The sequence below is a fragment of the Vulpes vulpes genome, chromosome 8 (genome assembly GCF_048418805.1).
Source record: "Vulpes vulpes isolate BD-2025 chromosome 8, VulVul3, whole genome shotgun sequence".
Classification (NCBI taxonomy): Eukaryota; Metazoa; Chordata; class Mammalia; order Carnivora; family Canidae; genus Vulpes; species Vulpes vulpes.
This window is the reverse complement of record NC_132787.1, coordinates 19,181,642-19,207,209: the sequence shown is the minus strand read 5'-3', so window position 1 is coordinate 19,207,209 and position 25,568 is coordinate 19,181,642. Positions and strand designations below refer to the sequence as shown.

The 25,568-nt window shown below is 33.7% G+C and overlaps 1 protein-coding gene and 1 pseudogene across 3 annotated transcripts in view; both read left to right on the top strand.

The window, feature by feature from the left end:
- CCDC91 (coiled-coil domain containing 91) overlaps positions 1-25,568 on the top strand; it is a 326,884-nt gene that overhangs the window by 213,776 nt on the left and 87,540 nt on the right. The gene's annotated exons all lie outside the window — the stretch shown is intronic.
- Positions 4,861-4,963, top strand: LOC112917615 (small nucleolar RNA U3; annotated as a pseudogene).

The window sequence follows — 25,568 nt, the reverse complement described above, 5'->3', positions numbered from 1 at the left end:
ACAAGAAATAGTTCACTATTTTTTTAGTGAATTATTTTTTAAGATTTTCTATTTGAAAGAATGTTTAGATTTTTAATCTAGTTACAATTTCTATCAGCATTTGGTAATTGGTTTTTTTGAAAACATAATTTCTGTATACATTTTGGAAAATTTCTTCTCCACCAATTTTGAAACTTGGTGTATCACATCTTCTTGCAACTTTTGGTAATTAAATAGAATAAACAAAAAATAATATAATAGATAAGCATTAAGATTTACCTGGTTTCATAGCAGAGGAAAAATAGTTCTTTCTAATATTCTCCTAGGTTTTCTGGCCACGGCCTTGTAAATTGAAGTGACAAAAGAAAAATTAACAGGAGATAACCATACAAATTTATTTATTTATTTATTTATTTATTTATTTATTTATTTATTTATTTCAAATTTACTTGATATAATTTTACATGACATGGGAACCTTAATAAAGAAATAAAGAACCACCCCTCCCCTCCCCCCCGCAAAGAAACAGTTAAACTTGAGCATTTTTTTACTAGATTCAATGCGGAGTAAAAATCATAGAAAAACATGATAGGTCCAAAGGGTGGGTGCTAAGGGTAGTAAACTGGGTGCAGTTTAGCAAGATTTGTTATTGGATTCTTTTTGTCATCCACCTGTCTTTAGAAATAAGGAAGCACCCTTTTTTCAAGGTAAAAGATGGGCACTTCTGACATGAAGGTCTTACCATTTGCATCCGGGGGGGTGGTAGGTGGAGGCGAAAGAATTCTTTCTGCATCTGCCATTTCTTAAATTCCTTTAGCTTAAAATATTTAGTATGTCAAGGTGCCAGAATTTGGGATAGTGTGTTCTGAACCCCATCAGTTTCATGATGACATATTTGCTTCAGATCTTTTAAATTTGGGGGGGAAATCACAAATAAAGCTAAGTCTCGCTTCTCTATCATACTTCCCTTCCTTCTCTAAAGGACAAACATTTTACAGATATTACCATGTTTTTACTCTTGCCTCCATATGCTCATCCATGCTTGTTCAGTATTTGGTTTTAGTTCTTAAATTCCCCCAAACATTATTGTTTTTATTTATTTTTTTATTGTGATATACTCCCCTGTTTTTCTTTACCTTGTACTGCTTGCCTTCTCTCTTTCATGTGTTCAATTTACTTCTTATATTAGCTTTATTAATTGCAAAGTATAACCATTATTAATACTTGTTTTCTGAAAATTTTGTTACACCATAATTTTTGAATATTTCAGTACTATGTAAAATTTTGTAGCAGTTGTTTTCCCTGAAGAATTATTCCATTGTCATTAATATATAGTGTTTCTTATGAGATGCCTAATGTTGCTTCTATTATTGATATTTGATAGATAATCTATCTTTTCGCTTTGGTTTTTTTTGATAGCTCATTTTATCCTTGATGTTGTATAATTTTACTCTGATGAGCTTATAATTTATTTTTAAATTTATTATGTATACATCCTCTACAGGGACGGCAGTGATAGCTAACTACCCACCCAAACTTTTTCTTCTTATTTAGCATATGGTTGTCACTAGCTGGCTGCTGCTCCCTGAGGGATCTTTTCCTATACCTTTGTGGTGTTGGTGTAATTCATAAAATCCTTTGTTTGCCTGTATCCTTCCATGAAAGGAAGGTAAATCCCTTTTGGATTCAGTAGTTTAATGTATGTCATGATTTTTCTTGACAGTAAACAAACTCAAGTAGATTAGTTTTTTACCAGTGATTTGGAAGTGCAAGTAATATGTGTCACTTCCTGGCCAAGATGGTTAAGTAGGTGAGCTTTGCCATCTCTTTTCTCTTTTGCCTATAAGAGAAAAATATTAAGATTTTTGTCAATGGCAGAACCACAGGTATGGGGAGATTGTATCTATGAATTATCACTTGGAGGGAATCTGTCATTTGAGACATTTCCATGAAATAGAAAGAAAACTTTTATTGTTTTAAGTCAGTGAAAATTTTGGAATTATTTGTTGATAGCAGCTAGCTTTACCTTAATACATCAAGACTCATTTGGCATCATTTTCTTTATTTTTAAAGATTTTATTTATTTATTCATGAGAAACACAGAGAGAGAGAGCAAGGCAGAGACACAGACAGAGGGAGAAGCAGGCTCCATGCAGGGAGCCCGACCTGGGACTGGATCTTGGGTCTCCAGGATCACACCCTGGGCTGAAGGCGGCGCTAAAGCGCTGAACCACTGGGGCTGCCCGGCATCATTATCTTTGAAAAACTTTTATACTGTTAATAAAACCCAAATTTTACCACAGAAGTATATATATCTAGAAATATGTTGCAAAGTTTAAAGATAAAAATATTATTATAATAAATATAGACAGGAAGTCAGACAGTTTGAGTCTCAAGTAAAATAAGTCCTTTGTTTAGGACAAGGTAAAAGAGTTTGTTTTAGTTAAAAATGGGTAAGATTTAAATATGAATGTATGAAAGTGTCAACAAAAATTTTTTTTAAAAGTACCCCAACATTTAAAGAATTGGTTTAATTTTTAAGATTAGCTTTGAGCTAGAATACATTTAAAATGAAAGAAAATTATATCTGGGTTTAATTAAGATTAAGGAATTCATGATTTATCTTTGGTGTCCTGCATATCACACGTTTTTTTGTTTTGTTTTGTTTTGTTTTGTTTTGTTTTGTTTTGTTTTTTTGTATGGGACTGGCATTTGACCACAGTAGGCTTTTTATTTGAATGTTAGTGTATTACATCTCCAGATTATAGAAAGTTATAAAATATTTCCTATATTCATTTAGAGAAAAATTGGTAACGATAAGTTGTTATACAACACCCCCTCTCATTCTGCTTGGGCAGAACAGAAAAATACTGTGGGAAGAAAAATTTTTACTCCATCCTTCTAGGTTCTTTTCGCTGGTCTATTAATTAAATTGACATAGAACAGATTACAGGAGAAAAACAAATTTAATTATATGTATACAGGAACCCCCATGAGAATATGAGTCCCATAGGCAATCAGGCTTATATTGCCATCCTGAGCTGAGAAGAGGGTAGGAGTCTGAGATTTCAAATGGCAAGAATATAATTCACAGAAAGATAAACAAGGAAAACAAATGTGTCCATGCTTTACAGATACAGTGGGACACAGAAATTTGCTCTCCAGGCCCTGCCAAGCTTCCCCATCCCCCAGTTTATTATCACACTTAGCCCATATTCTTTATAGTTATCTCTGATGTTAGTTCTCTTCCTGGAACAAGACCTCTAAATTCTTTCAGGCAGTTAAGGGGGAGATAAAAACTCTTCCTGAATCTTTTCAGCCTTGAATGACTTAAGCTCCAAGTGATCCATGTGCCAAAGTAGCACATTTTGGCAAGAGGGGCTTGTTCTGAACGCTTTCACACCTTAAAAATAGAAAAAAAGAAACAGAAAAGTACACAGAGAAACAAATCAAGGGCAAGAAAGTAGAAATAAAGCAAGGAGCATATTATTTCATCACATGCTAGTGAGATTTTGCATGTGTGAATCCTGTAGAAACAATGAGAAAAGTATTTAATCTTGTTCAAGGCATTAATACTTTAGGACTAAAAGCAAATCTTTTTGGTGGAGTGGGGGAGGTAATTTTCTTATTGGCCAGAGAATTTGGAAAACAATTAAATGGATATAAGCCAATGGTTTCAGGTATAATTAGCTAGCATTTTGGTAATATTACAGGCTACAATAATCAAGTTATTTTTTAAAAGATTTTATTTGTTTGACAGAGAACATATCAGGGGAAACAGCAGACAGAGGGAGAGGGAGAAGCAGGTTCCATGCTGAGTAGGGAGCCCAATGTGGGGCTTGACCCCAGGACCCTGGGATCATGACCTGAGTTGAAAGCAGATGATTAATTGACCAAGCCACCCAGGCACCCCTCAAATTATTTTTTTTTATAGTCTACATCAGAGTTTAATCTACTTTAATCTCTTTTTTTCCCAATTTTAAGTCTCATCTCTTGACATCCAATTTAGGAGTTGGTTTGTAATGTTAATTTTTGTTTATAAAGTTCATTTTAAAATGAATATTTTAAAGCAGATTTTATTGTTAATAATGATATACATATGAAATCATAATCTACAATATGTGAAATGTGATTTTATATATCATAATTTGCAAATAGCATCTTACTTTATTTTTAAATATTTTATTTACTTATTTATTCATGAGAGACACAGAGAGGCAGAAATATGGGCAGAGGGAGAAGCAGGCTCCCCACTGGGAGCCCAGTGTGGAACTCAATCCCAGGACCTCAGGATCATGCCCTGAGCCAAAGGCAGATGCTCAACCACTGAGCCACCCAGGTGCCCCTTGCAAATAAGATTTTTAAAATGAAATATTGCATTAAGAAAGCTGTATTTCTTTTAAAGATTTATTTTAGAGAAAGAGAACGTGAGCAGGAGGGTCAGGGGAAGAGGGGGATGGAGAGAGAATCTCAAGCCGACTCCATGCTGAGCATGAAGCCTGATATGGGGCTTGATCTAACAACCCTGAGATCATAACCTGAGCAAAACCAAGAGTCAGGTGTTTAACCAACTGCACCACCCAGGCACCCTGGCTGAGTGTATTTTTAAGTTAATTTATTTAGTATAGAAAAAAATTGTTTTGAACTGAAGTTTGTCTCTCTACCTGAAAAAATTCTTGCTCTGGTCTCTGTTAATATATAGTGGTTGATGATTAATATGGAAGATATGATTCAAAAAACCCAAAATAAAGTAGAAAAAACAGTGTTGAAATCTGAAGAGTTTCATCATATTTTACAAAGTAAGTCTATTTTTTTTCCCGATTTTATTCCCTAAAAAGCTGAATATAATTATCAGGATACTTTTTGAAAATTCAATGATCAAAGACTATACTTTCAGGGATCATTTCTATAGTTTGAAAATTCAGTGATCAATGTTTTGTTTAGTTTTAAAACCTTGTTTGTGAAGCTCATAAAGCAGGATGGCTCTTCAAGCTTTATGTTACATTTGGATGAGGAGTTGGCACCTAACAGCATTCCCCATCCAGTTCTTGCTGGAGCCTTCCAAAAATTTCAAAAGGATACTGGTCTTTACATCTAATAAACTTCTGATTAACTTTTTACCTTCAAAGCATTATTTGTGACAGATAGGGATTATGCTCTGTCATTATTATTATTATTGTTGCACTAGTTTGGTATGTATGGGCAGGAGCTATTTGGGGAACTTATTCTTTTACCAGTCATTTCCTACACAGAAGCTTCTTATGTGTAATCAGGGCATATTATTCAAGAGGATGATCTAGGGAAAATGTTAGTGAATATGAGGAGTGGTGAGACTCAGTAGATATAGATGCAGGCACTGAACAAGGTGAGACTAAGGCCACCAAAGAAATAAAATAAAGATCAAAACCAACAGGAGGCTTTCTGTACTGATAGTGCTCTTGCAAACATGGTGAACGTTTCCTAAAACTCGCTGGACCTTCTGCAAGAAGTGTGGCAAGCACCAACCCCACAAAGGGACACAGTACAAGAAAGGCAAAGATTATCTTTATGCCCGGGGAAAGTGGTATTATGACAAGAAGCAGAGTGGCTATGGTAGGCAGACTATGCCAATTTTCCAGAAAAAGGCTAAAACTACAAAGTAGATTGTGCAGAGGCTTGAATGTGTTAAGCCCAACTGCAGATCTAAGAGAATGCTGGCTATTAAAAAATGCAAACATTTTGAACCAGGAGGTAAGAGAAAAGCCAAGTAATCTAGTTCTGGGCTTCATATTTTGTTGTATTATGAAGATAATAAGATCTTGAGATTAGGTTCACTTCATTTGGTTAGAGTTGGTCCTTTAAGAGGGAAATTAACTAGTGCCATCAATAAAATTCCCCTCCCTCATAGGGCAATTTATGCTTGAAAAAAAAAAAAACAGGAAGAGGGCATTTCATATGTCTATATCACTCATATACATAATATCACATATATGATAAAAATGTATATAATCATCGATATAGTCTGCTGTGTCTGGGTACTGATGAATATGGATAAGACATCTGTTGGCTAAACTATAGCAGGCTCCTCTAAACCCCCTTTTTCCTAGGATTCAATATTGGCCTCATGCTTGTCATACTTGCATAGCCCAGTATTCGTAAGAATCCTGCTAAGTCAGTTAGAGAGAGAATTCCTCCAACCCTTAATATCTGATCATATTCCTTGCCCTCCATCTTTGATATCTAAATCTTGACTAGCCTTTATCAAGAATTCTGTTATATCAGTTTAGCAAGAATCTCCCCCTACGCTTGATGTCTCATATTAATTTTCAATCAACTAATCCCTTCAACTGGCATCCCTGGCTGTAAGTCCCTACTTGTTCTTGTATTCAGGTTGAGCTGATCTCTTTACCCCAATGCAACAGCCTTAGCATCCATCACAATAGCCTTGAACAAAGCCTTTCTTACTATTTTAACGAGTGTCAGAATACTTTTTTCCTTAACAGTATATATACACACACACATACTTAAACCCAAATAATGTGGGTGGGCTCTCTGATCAATTGAAGGCCTTAAGAGTTAAGTACTACAGAGTTTCCTGAAAAAGAAAAATTCTTCTTTAATAATGTAACACAGAAATCCTGCCAGAGTTTCCAGCCTGACTGGTGCCCGCCCTAAGGATTTCCTACTTGATAGCCCCTACAATGTGAGCCAATTCCTTAAAATCAATCAACATCAACCACCCCCCACTTCCGCTAGTCCTTTCCCACTTTCTCTTTCATTTTCTCTTCCTTTCTCTTTCTTATTACTTCTCTCCATGTATCCTATTAGTTCTTGACTAAATTTGTATTTATTTACTATTCTTTGAGATTCACATAACTTTTTAAGGGTGGTTAAGTGCTTTGTTGTGCTTTCTATAAATGCTGTGTGCTACTTGTCCATTGGAGTTTTGTCTAGCTATATAGTCCCTGAAAGTGTTGAAAAACCTGTATTTGCATCTATCACTCTTATTCAGCTCTGTACCTTAGATATTACAAATGCTTTCTGTAAATCATATGATTGATTGATTGATTTAGATAAATATTGAGGAAATCTGGTTGTCATCTTTACTATTTCCAAAAAATGCTATAATTATATCAAAGTAGCCAAAGTTCAGTTTTCTTATAAATTCAGAAGTTCATTCAGTTATAATAATTCATTACTTTCTTGGTAATTATTTTTTATACTGCAGTTTACATGGGTAATATATAAAAAGTAGTTATCAAAATACAAATTTCAGAAGAATTAGTGACAGATATTACCAGCCCTTTTTTCTTTTTACTTAATTTTATGCACAATGGTTATGAAACAATAACAACACTAATTTTATTACTTTTGTAAGACTTAGGGTATTATTATTCGAATTCATTCTTAGTAAACCATCAGGATCACTTGACTCTCATTCATATAAAATAGGCAGAAAAAATTTGCCTTGCGGCCATTTATCTGCCAGGATAAACACATTTTTATTACCTGCTAATTATTCTCCCAAATGTATATATTGATATGTTAGCAGATTGTGGCTAGCCATAAAATTGTTTTTCTCTTACCACACACTTCACTTTTCTTTATTCTCCACATATAGTAAATTTAAGAAAATGAATAAGGAAGGCAAATTTTAAATTAAAATTACTATACGGAAAATAAGAAGAAGCTTACCTTCTGTTTCTCTTGAATGCATTCTTTGAGAGAAAAGACACATCATTATGCTCATTTAAAGTAATGGAAGTAATGTTCACATTGAGAAAGCCATGGAAAAAATAGTTCTACTAAATGTTTTACTCACTGCTTGGGGAAATATTTATAATGCTGATAAGGGAAATTAGAACTTGCTAACTTCTGTTGATTTTTTTTTTTCTCTAATTCTTGGGTTTTGTTTTTGTTTTTGTTTTTATTTGTTTTTCTTTTTCTTTTTTACCCCACTAATCTCTCTCAGTACAAAGATGACTCTTTTTGACAAAGGACACAGTTAAAGGGAGCAGAAGCCTTAGAATAATGAAAAGATTGCAATTGTGCATCAGCCTCCTGATAATATATACATAATTGCCTGTTTAGGTAAATTGTGATCAAGGAATTTGCAAATAGAAACAGTGAAACATTTTCTATTATATTTTAAGGCATTTTAAAACAATAACCAGAATACTATAACTAAAAATGGATAAGTACTCTTACATTTGAAAAAGAGTATCACAAACTGGTGATTATAATGATGGTTCTTTTTTTTTTTTTTTTAATTTTATTTATTTATCCATGATAGTCACACACACAGAGAGAGAGAGAGAGAGAGAGAGAGAGAGGCAGAGACACAGGCAGAGAGAGAAGCAGGCTCCATGCACCGGGAGCCCGACGTGGGATTCGATCCCGGGTCTCCAGGATCGCGCCCTGGGCCAAAGGCAGGCGCCAAACCGCTGCGCCACCCAGGGATCCCTATAATGATGGTTCTTATAATGATTCCAGAATGAATTCTTAAAGAAAGAACGGTAACTTCCAGAAATGAGATTGATTTCTAAGAACATATTGTTAGGTTAAAGTTATCCTTTTGGGGGACAGATTTACTAGGCTAGTAAGGAAAATGGGGCAGGAAAGGTTATCTAAACTTTAATAAAATTAAGTTTCTGATAAGATCAGTTTATAAACAAGAGTATGAAATATATGAGGGGCAAAGGCATTAGATAAATTGATTAAATGAGCATACCAAATATATAAATATATGGATTGATATCCATTTAAAAGAAAAGTCTACAGTAGAATGCCACAAGGTACTGTCTTCATCTTTATCCTGTCAGTATTGTCAGTGATTTGGTTGACAATATTAATAGCATATTTTTACATTTGATATAACAAGAAGTTGTATTTAAAACACTTTAAAAGGCTGGAGTAGTGGTATTATATCCAAGTGAAATTCAAAAGTAATGAATCTTAATGGCTTAAACTTAAAATTAATTTCAGCATTTGTACAAGTTTAGTAGCCTAACTTAGCTATCCCACATGTATTTAGGAGTGTTATTTATTTAACAGTAAGTTTTTTTTTTTAATTTAACAGTAAGTTTTAAAAACTAATGTAATTTTAGTCTGCTGTAATTGAGGTTAGTTTTCTGAAAAACTGGGAAGAGGAGAGTCCCAGTCTAATTTGAATTCATATTACATAACTCTCTTTAACACTGCTTGTCATACTTACAAAAGAATAATTTTTTATTGGAATATTGGAACATATTTACAGGATAATGAATAAAGAGTTGAAGGGACATGAACATGTATAATATGAAATACAGTTGAAAGTATTTGAAGTAAGTTGCCTATGTGGAAAATTGTTATATGGATAAAAGATCAGAGTTATTTTGGATCATTATAGAACTAGGGTCGGTGTATTGAAACTAGAGGGAAACCTTTTAACCCAACATGAAAATACAGAGTTTTATTAGAGTCCACTGAATTGTGTGACATTGATATGAAATCAGGTGTATTAAGCCATTTCTATCTGTATAAATGGCTATTTCATATGGTTCAGTTTAATAAAAGTGATAGTGAATGCACAGTGTTACTAAGGTAACAAATTTCTTTGAAATAACCTAGTCATAACATGGATGGACAGTAATTTAATGGATAGTATATCTGTTTATCTATTATATATGTACATTGTGTGTGTGTGTCCGTGTGTGTGTACAAAATGTGGAGGGATTTCAAGTATTGGATGAATAATCAGATTAAGTGTCTTTTAAATTAATTTCTGATCCCAAGATTTTGTGATTCTAGAAATTGAATTGAAATTTGCATTTACTGTGCACTGAGTAGGAATTCCAGATAGACATGGACATGACTATAGTTGACATTGTCTTGACCTAGAATGTCTTCATTTGTCTAGATACATAAACATATCTTACTAAATTTAAAGACATGTTAAGACAATGTTTTATATAGTGGTGGGCAGTTTACTGCAGTGCTTAATAGGAATTTTTTAAAAAAACTATTTCTGTCTTTATATTGAGTACCTTTTCTTTTTAGACAAGATTTTATGTCTGTAAACCAAAATCCTGAATATTTTTCTTGAGACAGATTGTTTTCTTTTAAATATCTACTCTAGATAAAATTAATGCTTTGAGTAGTATACTTATTTTATTAACCTCCTGATGAAGTATTGAAAGTGGATAGCAGAAATGATAGTAAAATACTTTTTGTAGAAAAGTTATCTTGAATATTGATTTCTACCCACTAAATTTCTTCTGTTTGCTCAGAGATGTTTAAAATAATGTATATTCTGTTTTAAATAATAATAATTTTGGTGAGAAAAGGAAGCCTGAGGAAGATCTTTAAACAAAAGATCTCTGTAGGGAGGCCTGGGTGGCTCAGGGGTTGAGCGTCTGCCTTCTGCTCAGGGCGTGATCCTGTAATTGGAGATCGCATCTCGCATCAGGCTCCTTGCAAGTAGCCTGCTTCTTCCTCTGCCTGTGTCTCTGCCTCTCTCTCTGTGTCTCTCATGAATAAATAAATAAAATCACTTTTTAAAAAATCTCCGTATTTAATCAGTTCTCTATCAAATAAGAAATTTAATAATTCAGACCAGAAAAGTATTCATGATTTTTGGTATCTTGAGATTAAAGCTCATGAATCACAAGTTTGATGTTAGATGAAGTATAGTTTTATTACCTGAACTCTTAAAGTTTGTTTCAATGGCCAAATGGTTATCTGAATCAAACTCTGTAATAATATTCTGCATTTAAATTCTCATCATTTGAGTATTTTCAAGGTCTGTTTCAAGAAACGGTGATTCATTAGGTATCTCAAAAGTTTTCATAGATACTTATGAGTTCTCCATCTATCCTTATTAAGTCTTAGCCATTCTAAAGCCCCTAACACTTTCATAGTATTAAGGGCAAAGACAGAGGAAATAAAAAAGTAGAGTGAGGATTATAGTTTAGATTATAAATTATGAAATTTACCACAAGTAGCTGTCCAATAAAGCATGTACATTTACATTATAGAATATGTACATGCTCTAAACATTTTACTATATTAACTCATTTAGTATTTATATTTTACTTTAAATATTACTGGAATGAGAGAAATATACTACCTCAAACAGAACTAAATGAATAATGTAGTTATGCCCAAAATAGTAATCCTGTCAGCTCTCTTCAGAATAGAAGGAGGAAAAAAAAAAAAAAAGAATAGAAGGAGGATCTGGAGTAAATAGAAGTCTCTAGAGTGCCAACAGCCTCCAGCTATTCCAGAGCAGCTCCTTCTGTTTACATTATTATCCTGTACTATCCATTTTCATTTTTTCCCTCAAATGAGCCCTTTTTCCTAGTAGCATATACTAGAGGAGTTCAGCTTCTGGTAACAACATGTGATTTTTTCAGGTCTGACCATAGGCAATTATAAAGGCTTTTTACCTGGCAGGTCTCACAGGAAAAATCCACACCTCCCACCCTAGACTTGGTATACAGCCAGTGCATTGTAGTATTTGAAGGGAGTTGTGTTCAAGTATTCAGGTCCCTTTAGCTAGCTGTGAACTTCATATATTTGCATTTCTAGCTCAGACACCTTCTTCCCTAGATTTCTTTACCTGGGGTTCTTGAGTACCTGTCTTCTTCTAGTGCCTCTGCCTAGGCCTCCTCCTTAGGAGGAAAAGAATCCTTAAAGATAGTTTGCCCCACTCTGACTGACTTATTCAGTACATTTCCACTCCTCATCCTCATCCCCAAGGTCCAAAAAACACGAGAGACTTTGTTCAGAACTCCTCAAGCAGGGAAATGATTCCTACCTCTGCCCTGATTCATGTGGCCTTCACTTTGTGTGCAGTTTCTTGAGGGAGAGGAGTGGGCAGGGGAGGAAGGGAAGGGAGGAATCATCTGTTCTCTGGTTTTAGCCACTTGCTTATACTATCACAGTAAGTGATTAAAACCTTCTCTGTTGCTTTCATTCTGGCTGTTGCTGCTTAATCAGCATCTCCCATACTTGAGAGTCTCCGCAGATTGGCTGAGCTCCTGACAACACTACTGCCATGGTTGTCAAAATACAGTTGTTGGGTTAGCAGCTTCAAAATCTGTATTAGTTGGGAGTTGGTTAGAAATGCAAGTTCTCAAAAAAAAAAAAAAAAGAAAAGAAAAGAAAAGAAAAAGAAAAGAAATGCAAGTTCTTTAGCACTACCTCAAAGTATTGACTCAGAAATTCTGCTCTTAGGCCCATCAGTTTCTAACAAATTCTGCAGGTGATTCTGATATATGCAAAAGTTTAAGAACCATTAATAATGTTCCCATTACACATTGTTTTATGAGGCTTCTTTACCATCTATTAAGTTCCTGTATACCTAGATCTGTCTCTGAGCTGTCTCTCTACCTATCATAAATATCTTAGTATTTTCATACTATGTTTTATTATAATGTGATATATCTTAAATATTGCATGGCAAATCCCTGCTTCTTCTTGATTTTTTTCTTTTTTTCAATACTTTAAATATTTCATGCCACTCTTTTTTTAATTATTATTTTTTAGCGTGCATGGTTTCTAAAGAGAAGTCTACTATAATTTTTATCCTTTTCCTCTTATAAATAAAGTGGCTTTTTCCCCCCAAGATTTCCGATTTTCTTTGATTTTTTTTTTTTTTTTGTCATTTGAATATGATTCACATAGGATATGTTCTTTTCTTCTTTCTTTCTTTCTTTTTTTTTTTATTTATAGTCCTTGGTATTCTCTATGTTTCCTGAATCTCTGGTTTTTGTTTCTCTTTAATTTTAGAAAATTGGCAATTATTACTTCAAATACTTCTTCATTCTGTCTTCTTTTGGTATTTCAATTGCACATATGTTATGCCTTTTAAAATTGTCTCATAGTTCTTGGCTGTTCTAGTCTCTGTTTTTGTTTTACATTTTTTTGCTTTTTCTCTTTACACTTTAGGAAGTTTTTATTGGCCTGTCTTCATGATTAGGATTCTTTCCTTGATTATGTTGAGTCTACTGATAAACCTATCAAAGGCATTCTTCTTTTCTGTCTTTCTGTTTCTAACATTTTCTTTTGTTTGTTTCTTAGAGTTCTCATCTGTACATTATTCTCCAATTCTTGCATGTTATCTACTTTTTAAGTTAGATTCCTCAACATTTTAATGATTTTTATTTCAAATTTCTAGCCTGTAAATTCCAAAGTCTCTGTCATATCTGAAACATTGTAGTGCTGTTTTTGTCTCTTTAGATTATGTGGCTTTTTAGCATGCCTTATAATTTTTTGTTAAAGGATTAACATGTTGTATCATGTAATAGGAATTGAGGTAAATAGACTTTTAGTGGGAAGTTTTGTTAATTTGGCTAGGAGTGAGTAGCTATGTTTAATGTTTTCTGGTGCCAGATGGTTCACATTCCTTAAAGGTCCTTCTCTGTGTTTCCCCTGTTGTCTTTGGCTTCCCTAAGAACTCCTCCTTAGGTAGAGTCTGCATCTTAACAGCTCTTTCAGCTGTTACCCACTATCAGTATACTAGAGCCCGTTGGTTTGGTGATGAGGTATTGGGGAGGGAAAACATTCTATAATCTTACTAAATTTCTGTCTCTTAGAGGATCTGTGACCGTCATAAGTGTTTGTTGGCATTTCTCCCTTTATGTGAGACAAGAAGACTAGAGGGGGCTGGATTCTTAGTCATGTCTTTTCTTAGGTGGAATACTTTATACAATTTTGATAAAGTCTTTTCACCTAAAGAAAGTCCTTTCTTATGGATAATGCTAAGGGCATATTTCACAATGGCTGTTTTTTCTACTCCCCTTTCCAGAGCCATGAGGGAAAATTTCTTGGCTTTTCACACTGAGATCCTGATGGATTTCTTGGGGAAAAAACCCTCACAATAGTGTGGGGGATCCCCTAAGACATCAGCTCCTAACTGTTCTCACTCCCATACTCAATTTCACTCAGTCTCAGCAGTTTTGCAAATTTACCATTAAGTGTGTTCTTACCAGTGTCTGTGTCCAGCAGTTTCTGGTCTAGGTAAGAAGATTTTGGCTCTGACTCAGTAGATTTGCCTGTCACTGTAGGTTTTGGGGTGACATTTTGCCTTGTGACCATTCTCTAATGGACCTTAGGCATCGATCTTTAGTTTTTTCAGCATTTTTCTTCTTTTAAAAATTAGAGTGATGATTACCAAGCTCTTTATAGCTCATGCTGAAACCAAAAGTGTAAAAAATATATGTTATATTATTTACTTTATCAAATTTGTTTTAGCCATCAAAACTTTTCTTAGATTAAAAGCTTCTGTTGAAGACTTTGCTAACAAATAAGACCAATATAAGAATATAGTGTCTCTAGTTGAGGTCACTAGTATGGGGATGAGTTGAGTTGAGTATGGGGATGTCTAGTACTCCATTGGACATTTGAAAACTATTTGTCCCTTCTAGTAAACTAGTCAAAATGAGGGCTGAACCCTTTGTAACACTGTTGTTTGTTGGTCAAGCATTCTTTTACTGATGTTACTACTTAATATTATATTTTTGTTATATGATATGCTCATTCATGATCATTCACAGTGTTTACTATATGCCCTCATGTACTTTATAGAAATATAGTTTATTTTAAAGGAAAAGAAAGGAGTATGTTGTATTTTAAAATATGTGCTTTATGTGACTCTAGAAAATAAATGTTCTGCTTGAAGAAATTCCCCTTATCTAGGGAATATGTTTATCTTGCACAAGGAACAGAAAGAGGCATTGTCTTTTTATTTTCTACATTGTTTTTCTAGATGAACATATAATCTTTCAAGAAAATATATCAAAGGTGTTGATATGATTATTTCATTTCCTATCTAAAAGATATTAATGATATGATAATCTTTCCCAAGATGTTATTCACCAGTTTTTATTTCATGATAATTATAAAGTTTGTGTGAGAAAATTGCCAGACCTTTCTTAAGTCTTCTTATAACTTGAGACTCTTAGAACTCTCAGCTAAATTTTGAAGAGGGGGCTGGTGTCTGATATATAATTCTTTTTATTAACTTTCCAATTTCTGTCATATATATGCTTCTGACCTGTGTTTCAACTGAACCAGTAATTTAGTCCATTACTGGTCTGTGTAAATCTTACCCACAGCTATTTCCCAAGGTGGTTTTGGGTCTAACGAGTGGTTGGTGTTGATGTCCAGCAGGAAATCTTGCAAACCAGATGATTGGTGTGGTTCAAACTGTAACCTTGTTAAAGTACTGGTCATGTTGCACTTAGGAGTTATTTAATTAGTTTCCCAATAATATTTGTGTACAATTTTTAGGTGACCACTACTTTTTTTTCCTTTCATCATGGTTCAGAGAAAGACAGTTGCCTGTTGTTATCAGAGTCAGATATTAATCCAGTACTCTTTTTTCTTTAAATTACCTTTGGGCAGTCATTTTAATAATTACTAGACTTCTCTTGAACACTAGTATCGATAATGATACCATAAGAGCTTTCAATGTACTAGGCACTGTACTAGAAAGTTTTTTTTTTAACTATAAGAACATTCTCTGCCTCTAAGAAACAAATGTCTTATTATGTGAGACATAAAAATGAATTAGAATACAATATAATAAATAATACACTAGTGGCAGAAACAAAGTTCTCTGAGGTTACAGGTAAGAGAGTAGGCAGTTCTTCCTCAGTTTTAGGGAAGGATTAAAAAGGTGTAACATTGTAATGGGATTTGCAAGAGTGGTCTTTTACTGGAGGCAAAACATAAGAATACTGTAAGTAGACAGAAATAGTATGAGTTCAAAATGAACATAAACCATGTATGTGTTTTTTTTCTTCAGGTTTACTGAAGTATAATTCACATACAGTCAAATCCACCTATTTTAGGTGAACCATCTTTTGAATTTTGACAGACTTCAAAAGTTTTACAGTTAACACCTAAATCAAGATTAAAAAACATTCTTATGACCTCCCCCAAATTTCCTCATTCCCCTTTTATCTGTATATGTATTTTTAAGAGATTTCAAGTAGAAGTTTTAAATGAAAAATTTTTAGCCTTACTTTTCTGATACTGAATAATTTTATCCAAAAAAGTATAATTTACCAAGAACATTTTTTCTAGTCTTCCACATTTGGGTTATTTTTTTTTTTTAAGATTTTATTTATTTATTCATGAGAGACACACAGAGAGAGGCGGGGGGCAGAGACACAGGCAGAGGGAGAAGCAGGCTTCATGGAGGGAGTCTGACATGGGACTTGATCCCTGGTCTCCTGATCACACCCTGGGCTGAAGGCAGCGCTAAACTGCTAAGCCACCCCGGCTGCCCCACATTTAGGTTATTTTGATGGGTGAGTTAGTAGTTTAATTTAGGAAGCACTATTATGAGAGTTAATCATTTAAAAATGTACAGGCTTGTATTATTTTAAACCAAATTATAATACCTATTTCCATTAGGAAAAACGATGAAATTTAAAACCATAATATTAAATACACTGCCTTTTTTCTGTGATTTTATAAAGGCCAAGTCATGACAAAGGAACAAACTGATGGTTTTAAAAAGAGATGGTGGAAATGGAACAATGAGACAAAATAGCTAATATGAGGTTGTGATATACATACAACACACTTAATGACAATAGTATCCTGAATACATAGGATTTATTCTATTTTGTCCATCATTCTTAACACATCCTTGTATAATTTGCAAAAAGCGGATATATTCACTACCCTAAAGAAGCCCACAGTCTGGAATGGGAATCTGATTTCTAGGATTATATTTACATAAAACATTATTAGAAAAAACAGATATTCAATTGAATTTACAATAAAGAAACTACTTATACATTTGGAAAGAAACCTAAGGTGATATACATAGATTCCACTAAATTTCTTTATATGAAAATATTATTAGAATTCACTCTTTAAATGATAATGACTGTCATTACAGGATAGATACTCTGTTAGTGATTTCCACTGTAATGAAGTACATATTTCTATTTACATTAAAAATTATTTTATACCCTTCTGTTTCTCTGTGAAAGAGAAATGTTCTGCCCATGCCAGGGGTGTCTTGTAATTCCTCAACTCTATAGTTGACTGTGACTTATAAGTGCGTCTAATCAGCATAAAATCATATTAAAAATTCCCAAAAAATCCCAAGTATGACATTTTTAAATCTCTTAATTATTGATTTCTAATATTACATTGTGGTCAGAAAGTGATATTTATATGACACTTTATTTTTAAATGTAATAATTACCCACAATTTGGCAAAATTTTATAAATGTTTTATGTATGCTTGAAAACTGTGTATTTTCCACTATTGGGTTAGTGTTACATATATATATCCCTTTATTAAGCCTGTTATATTCAAAGTTTATGCCACCATGCTGATTTTCCACTGCCTGATCTGATTATGAAAGAAATGTATTAAAATCTTCTACTGTAATAATAGGACCACCAGTTTTTCTTTGCAGTTGTGACAGGTTTTGCCTTTTTTGTTATGAGGATATGTTATCATGTGCATATAAATTTAAATTATTCTGTATTCTTGTTATTTTGTAGTGATGTCTTTATTCTAGGAATTCCTTTTGCCTAAAAGCCTGTCAGTGATATTAATATAACTAAGTCTCGTCTTGGTTAGAATTTGCCTAACCCTCTTTACCATTCATTAATTATCAGTCATTTTTGGGTTTCAGTATATCTCTATTTTTTTTTTTTTATAAACTAATTATGTCTCAAAGTTTAATTTTTTTTTTTAATTTTTTTTTTTATTTTTATTTATGATAGTCACAGAGAGAGAGAGAGAGAGGCAGAGACACAGGCAGAGGGAGAAGCAGGCTCCATGCACCGGGAGCCCGATGTGGGATTCGATCCCGGGTCTCCAGGATCGCGCCCTGGGCCAAAGGCAGGCGCCAAACCGCTGCGCCACCCAGGGATCCCCAGTATATCTCTTATAAGCAGGATGCAGCTGGATTTTTACTGTGAATATGACATGACAGTCTTTTTCTCTTAATTCGACTTTATTTTTTAGAGGTTTTATTTTTTTAAGATTTTATTTATTTATTCATGAGAATACACAGAGGGGAGAGAGAGAGAGAGGCAGAGACACAGGCAGAGGGAGAAGCAGGCTTCATGCAGGGAGCCTGACGTGGGACTCGATCCCTGGTCTCCAGGATCACACCCTGGGCTGCAGGCGGTGCTAAACCGCTGAGCCACCAGAGCTGCCCTATTTTTTAGAAGTATTTTATACTCACAGCAAAACTGAACAGAAAGTACGGAGAGTTCCCATATACCTCCTGCCCCACACATGTAAAACCTTCCCTACCATCAACATTCCACAGCACAGTTGTATATTTGCTGCCATCGACATCTATACCATAGTGGTGTCTATATTGATATATTATTATCATCAGAAGTCTACAATTTACATTAGGATTCATTTTTGGTGTTTTACATTCTGTGGGTTTAAACAAATATATAATGACATGTATCCACCACTGTAACATCATTTAGAATAGTTTCAGTACCCTAAAATTCCATTGTGCTTCAACCACTAATCTTTTTTACTGCCTCCATAATTTTGTGTTTTCCAGAATGTCATATAGTTGGAATATTACAATATGTAGCTTTTCAGATTGATTTCTTTCACTTAGTTGTATCCCTTTAAATGTCTCCTATGTCTTTTCATGGCTTGATAATGCATCTCCTTTTGTGCTGAATTATACTCCAGTGTCTGAATGTAGCAATGTTTATTTATACATTCAGCTACTGAAGGATCTCTTATTTGCCTCCAGGTTTTGGTAATTATTGATAAAGCTGCTATAAATATCTGCATGCAGGTTTTTATGTAGGCATATGTTTTCAACTCATTTGGGAAAATAGCAAAGGGTGAGATTGCTGGATTGAATGGCAAGAGTATATTTAGTTTTATAAAAAAACTGCCAAACTGTCTTCCAAATTGACTGTACCATCTTGCATTCCCACCAGCAGTGAATGAGAATTCCTGTTGCTCTGCATCCTCACCAGCATTTATGTTTAGTGTTTGGGATTTTGGCCATTCTAATAGGTGTATAATGATACCTTGTTCCAATTTGTAATCCTCAGATGACATATGATTTTGAACACTTTTTCTTATGCTTATTTGCCATCTGTATCCTTGGTCAGGTGTCTCTTTTGGTGTTTTGCCTATTTTTCAGTCACCTTCTCCATGTTCTCATTTTTGAGTTTTAATAGTTCGTTATATATTTTGATTAGCAGTCCTATCATATGTGTCTTCTGCAAATATTTTCTTTTAATATACAGCTTGATTCCTTATTTTCTAGATATTGTCTTTATCAGAATAGATGTTTTAAGTTGTAATGAAGTCTAGCTTATACATTATTTCTTTCATGGATTGCGCCTGTGATATGTGTCTAAAAAGTCATCACACACAATGTTTTCTAGATTTTCTCTTATGTCATCTTCTAGGACTTTCATAAATTTGTGTTTTACATTTGCATCTGTGATCCATTTTGAGTTCATTTATGTTTCTTTTGTACTTAAATTGTCAAGTGAAGTGTCTATCATGTTTATCATGATAGTTCTTATCATGTGTTTATATTTATCATGATAGATTTTTATCATGTTTATCACAGGAAGTGTTTATGATAAAAAGATATTGAATTTGATTAAATGCTTTTTAGCATCTATTGAGATGAAAACTGAAGTGGATAGCACTGGAAAGTCCTTCTGTATTTGTGTGTTGTTGATAAACTTTTTTTTTGTTTTTATCATAATAAACATTTCTTTCTCATTCTTGTAGTTTTACTACACATGTAATTCTGAGTTAATAGTAATTACCACTTTTTATAGGCAGTTAATCATTTCTTTATGGGTGCTGATACAGAATCCCCTTTTGCTTTGAGTTCTGCTTTTTCACCATAATATTACTTGGCTTGAATTTTTAAAAGAACATTTTATGTTATTTATTGGTTTTTTTTTTAAAAGATTTTATTTACTTATTCATGAGACACACAGACACACACACACAGAGAGAGAGAGAGAGAGAGAGAGAGAGAGGCAGAGACAGGCAGAGGGAGAAGCAGGAAGCAGGCTCCATGCAGGAAGCCTGACGTGGGACTCGATCCCGGGACTCCAGGATCAGGCCCTGGGCTGAAGGCAGGCGCCAAACTGCTGAGCCACCCAGGGATCCCTTTATTGTTTTTTTTTTTTTTTTAATTTTTATTTATTTATGATAGTCACACAGGGAGAGAGAGAGAGAGGCAGAGACACAGGCAGAGGGAGAAGCAGGCTCCATGCACCGGAAGCCCGATGTGGGATTCGATCCCGGGTCTCCAGGATCGCGCCCTGGGCCAAAGGCAGGCGCCAAACCGCTGCGCCACCCAGGGATCCCCCTTTATTGGGTTTTAATATGGAAAATTGCTTCTATCTCATTCTCTCTATTATTTCCCTCCAGAACTCTAATATATTAAACTTTCTTGATCTATCCTCAGTGTCTCTCATACTTCTCTAGCATATTTTTAATTTTTTTGTGTTTGTCATTTTGTGTAATGTCTTCACATCTGTCTTCCTGTTTTTATTTTTCTGCCTAAAATGAAGTTTAAGACAAACATTGAGCTTTAATTTTCAGTTAATGTATATTTCATTTCCACATTCCATATGATTTTTTCCAAGTAAATGTGTTCACTTTTATGGTGTCTTATCTCTTATACTGTTGACACTTTAAAAAATAAATGTGTTTTTTTGCAAATAATTTATATTGAGTCATTCTGGTGTGTGCTGTTTTTTTAAGGTCTGATTCTCCATAACTTTCTTCTCACATTCATGGTAGCTTGTTTCCTTGAATATTTTATGTTTTATATTTTATGTTTTATATCTGTGAGATCCTTTTTCATTGGAATTTTAATTGTGATAATTCTTTGATGCTTAGGTTCAAGGTCTATTCTTCTATGGAAGAATTATTTTGCATCTGACAGTCCTTCAGGGGCAAAGTTTTAGTTATGGATATCTGAGATACATGATGCACTGAAATTTTTGCCCTAAACCTACAAAGAGGGATCCCTGGGTGGCGCAGCGGTTTGGCGCCTGCCTTTGGCTCAGGGCGCGATCCTGGAGACCCGGGATCGAATCCCACGTCGGGCTCCCGGTGCATGGAGCCTGCTTCTTCCTCCGCCTGTGTCTCTGCCTCTCTCTCTCTCTCTCCCTCTCTGTGACTATCGTAAATAAATAATAATAAAAAAAAAAATTAAAAAAAAAATAAACCTACAAAGAAAGTAGCATGTAATTATGAATTATCAGGGAACGTCCCTCCCCTCACCCCATGTCCCCAACACAAAACAAAAACCTTTCAGATCCTCTTTGTTTTGTGGGTTTTTTCTAGTTTATCTACTTAGAGCATTACCTTTCAGGCATTGTAGCTTTATACAAGAGTGTCCTAACTTTTCCTCTTTTCATCTCCTAGGTTTTGTTTCTGTTTGTAAGCATGGTCCTTTAAAAACAGAATTCTAATATTTTAGTATTCCTCACATCTCCTAAGAACATTCGCGGTATTCACAGCTTGCTTGCTTACTTCTATGAATTTGTGCTTTTTATCAGTTTTGCCTGTTTACTTAACTGTCTTATCAGCTCAGTAATATTCAAGGGGATGTTTTGTATTTTTTATCCAACATTTCTATACTGAGTTTTCCATGGTATATTTTGTGTGATGTAACCAGAAAAGTATAGAATTCACTTTTTATTTATCTCTTTGTTTAATGTAAATGTAAACATTTGGTGTTATTAATGAGCTTTAATAATTATATTCATAATTATTTTAAAATTGCTGAAATCAATAAATAGCCTGGCAAGACAATAATGGTTTAAAGTACCATTTTCCAAAACATACATCTCAGAGTAGATATCTAAGATATTCTAAAACATGTTAATAAACACTCTTAGGAAGTCATGTGTACTTTATTCTTATATAGTGGTTTAAAATACTCATCACCTTAATTAAAGGTTCTACCCCAAAGTAGACAGCTTTTAATCAGTCTTCTTCAATGCATAAAACTCTTTTGAAAGAGAGTATCTATTAAATATGTAGAGAAATATGAAAATAGTGATATAGCAAATAAATGTAGAAGAAAATAAGTTGGTCATTAGCGTGTTGAAATGACTTGAAGATAAATTAGATTGGGAAAGAGTATGTTTGGGTTAGATTTGAGTTCCTAATGGCTTATAAGATTATACCATAGGCCAATAGGGTCAGATTTGAGAGCTAACATTAAATATTTACCCACAAAAGTATACCTAATCCAGACTTTCCCGTACGCCTCTGTTTTGCTGTACCTTGTGTAATTTAACAAAATAGAGTAAATTCTTAATTTTCACAGCTTTTAAATTTTTTTCTAAATGTAGACAAAATGCATGTTGTTTATTTAATTAGTATTTTAAGCATACCTTAGTCCTGTCCATCATTTCTCCTTTACAGATCAGTTATATTCCTACTGCGATTTTGAGTACTATCCTTTGTCTTTTGAATTTATTAAAATTATAGTAAAATTTTAAAAGAATAATATTCTGTCCACCAGGTTCCCAATTTCTTGTGATCCTTTTCAATATTTATTCAAATACATATAATATTACATAGTTATAATAATGATGATGGCCTTAAATGATCTTATGGTTTTTCTTCAAGTAATGTATTTTATAAACATTATTCTATCGTACTGCATAAGTTTATGCTTAATGACCACACGATACTTCTTTTATAGTTGATATACTATCATTTGTTGTACTGCACCCCTTTGTTGAACATTTTTTAAAGTTTTGACTTTTGCACTTTTATAAGGAATTTTGTTTTGTGCATCTTTATGCATGTTGTTTTTATTCTTTTGCATTATAAGCAGTCTTCTGTTTTTGTACAAGATGTCTTTTTTTTTTTTTTTTATGATAGTCGCACAGAGAGAGAGAGAGAGAGAGAGAGAGGCAGAGACACAGGCAGAGGGAGAAGCAGGCTCCATGCACCGGGAGCCCAACGTGGGATTCGATCCGGGGTCTCCAGGATCGTGCCCTGGGCCAAAGGCAGGCGCTAAACCACTGCACCCCCCAGGGATCCCAAGATGTCTTTTTAAACATATGCTAACACTGATTGATAAAGTTACCTAATTTAAGAGTTTTCATTCCCCAGACATCTAAAAATTATGAAATCAGTAATTATACCTTATTTATTTTTTTATATATACTTTACCTTTATAGATAGATTACTCAATTACATTATTTAAGTATTAGAGATCTTGTGTAGACTGTCCTTAGTTCAGGGACTGTCCTTAGTTCAGGGAATAACCTATTAAGGGCAATAGTTCTTTCATTTCAACAAATTTAAGATTTCCATTTTATCATAATTGCATTTTTTTTTAAAGATTTTATTTATTGATTCATGAGAGAACACAGAGAGAGGCAGAGACATAGGCAGAGAGAGAAGCAGGCTCCATGCAGGGAGCCCGATGTGGAACTTGATCCCAGAACCCCAGGAATATGCCCTGAGCTAAAAGCAGACACTCAACCGCTGAGCCACCCGGGCATCCCAGTAATTGCATTGTTTTATGAAACCTATGCTCTTATCATTTATGTCAACACTTTTTTCCATTATTATATATATATAAAATACATATGTGTATTATATATTTATGTATATGTGTGTGCACGTGTACACAAACACATAAAATATGGATAAAACTGAATTTTTGATATAGGAAACACAATGCAAACAATGAGAGCTGTGCTCCTGAAACTGATTTTTGTCTGGCAGATCCTCATTCTACATAAATTAAAATATTCTGTCAACTTACCTCTAAAAATAGTCTATTTTGGGGATATTACTGTGCAGAGTATAAAAGTGGAGGTTATAAAATCAACAAGCATGAAAAATTGAGAACTAATTACATAGTATTTTTTGATGATAAATTTTAGGAGTAGGAAACACAGACTAGACTTAAGGACAGGTAGTATGATATCACTTTGGTTCCTGGAAAGTACTACATCAGTTGTAGTATGCTCTTTGGGAAGTGTGCATAAATCTGTTTCTTTTTTTTCTTTTTTACCTAGGGGATTATCTTAAATACATGGGTCATTTATTTCAAATGTCCATTTGAAAGGCACAATTATGTTGAAACAAGCTTATTGTATTGTGCTTAGGCAAGTGAAAGGAATAATAAGATTCCGATGCATTTTCAAAAGCTATTTACTTGAAAATGGTTGAAGCAGAAATATTCTACTTAAATTTAGGATTGAGACATATACTCTGCATTTAATAATAAGTACACTATCCAAATATAGAAACCTCGTAGTGGGAATATAAACTAGTCCTACCTTTTTTTATGTTGATGTATCTGTCACTCCATTTGTCTCATTCTTTTTTATTTCTCCCTTAAAGATCTGTTTATATAAGACGAATAACTTATTTGTTTACATTTCTCATACCTATTAGAAATATGTCTATTTAGGTGAAATAAACCTAGTGTAGCTTACATTAGAGTTTTATTTTATTCAGTTTAAGAAGTTTATTGATATTATTGGGCTTGTGGTAACTGCTTTGAGTAGATTTAATCTCATAGTTTATCTTTTTTAGGTTTTCTTTCTAAACAATATTTAATGTGTTGTCCCATGAATGGGTGAAATGTCTGCGACTTACTTTACATTAAAACATTTATTAAATTTATTCAATGTCCGTAAAGTCATGTTAAACAGAGGCATAGATGAGTTTGTGCTTTAAGACTGCCTTACCAGACTGCTTGATCTTGTTCAATGTCTGTGCTTAACGAAAATGAAATGATACTTCTTGAGTTTATAGTACAGAATAGATACTACACACACACACACACACACACACACACACACACACATCCCATGAATAATATAAGGTGAAGTTTGTGGACCTGTGATAAATAGATAACTGTCCTGAACATGAGCTTCCATGATTGCTTAGTCTAAAATTTAATATACAAAACAGTGTCCGTATGTGATTGTGATTAAATCTCTTTACAATATCTCTTGTGACTCAAATTCCAAGAAAGAAGAGATTTTTAAATATTTTTTACAGGAATCAAGTAAAAACCACATAACCTCCGTATTTATATTTGCCTCTGCATCAAACGTTTTTCACTCAGAGGAATTTACTCCAAAAGGAGGAAAAAGCATAATCTATTTCTGAATGCCTTTTGTTTTAGGCTAAATTTCAAAGGACTGTCCTTGAGACCCTTATGTGAAACATCTACTCTATAAGACTAATGGAACTGTTTTGTTTGCATTTATTTTTTTCAATATCATAAAAAAATCGATATAAATTTTAAGAATCTGTCAACAGAATATTTTAGATAAGCCAAAGATAGTGAACTCTTCATGGTTCTTAAATGAGATTTCTTGGTATATATTTTAATTAATTTTCATAGTGCCTTTTAAAATGCTATAGGTGGTATGTTTTGAAATTCTAATGAAAGTTACTCTGTGTGTAGGAGTCATAAATACTTGGACAAGAATCTTATGATTGAATATTGCCATTTGGTTCAATTTTGTCTATGAGTTATGTAACAAATGTGTCCAGAACATCCCCACCTTGGAATGGACAGCTAGTAAGGTGCAGAAGAAAGTATTTACCATTCTTCATACCATCAAAAACTATG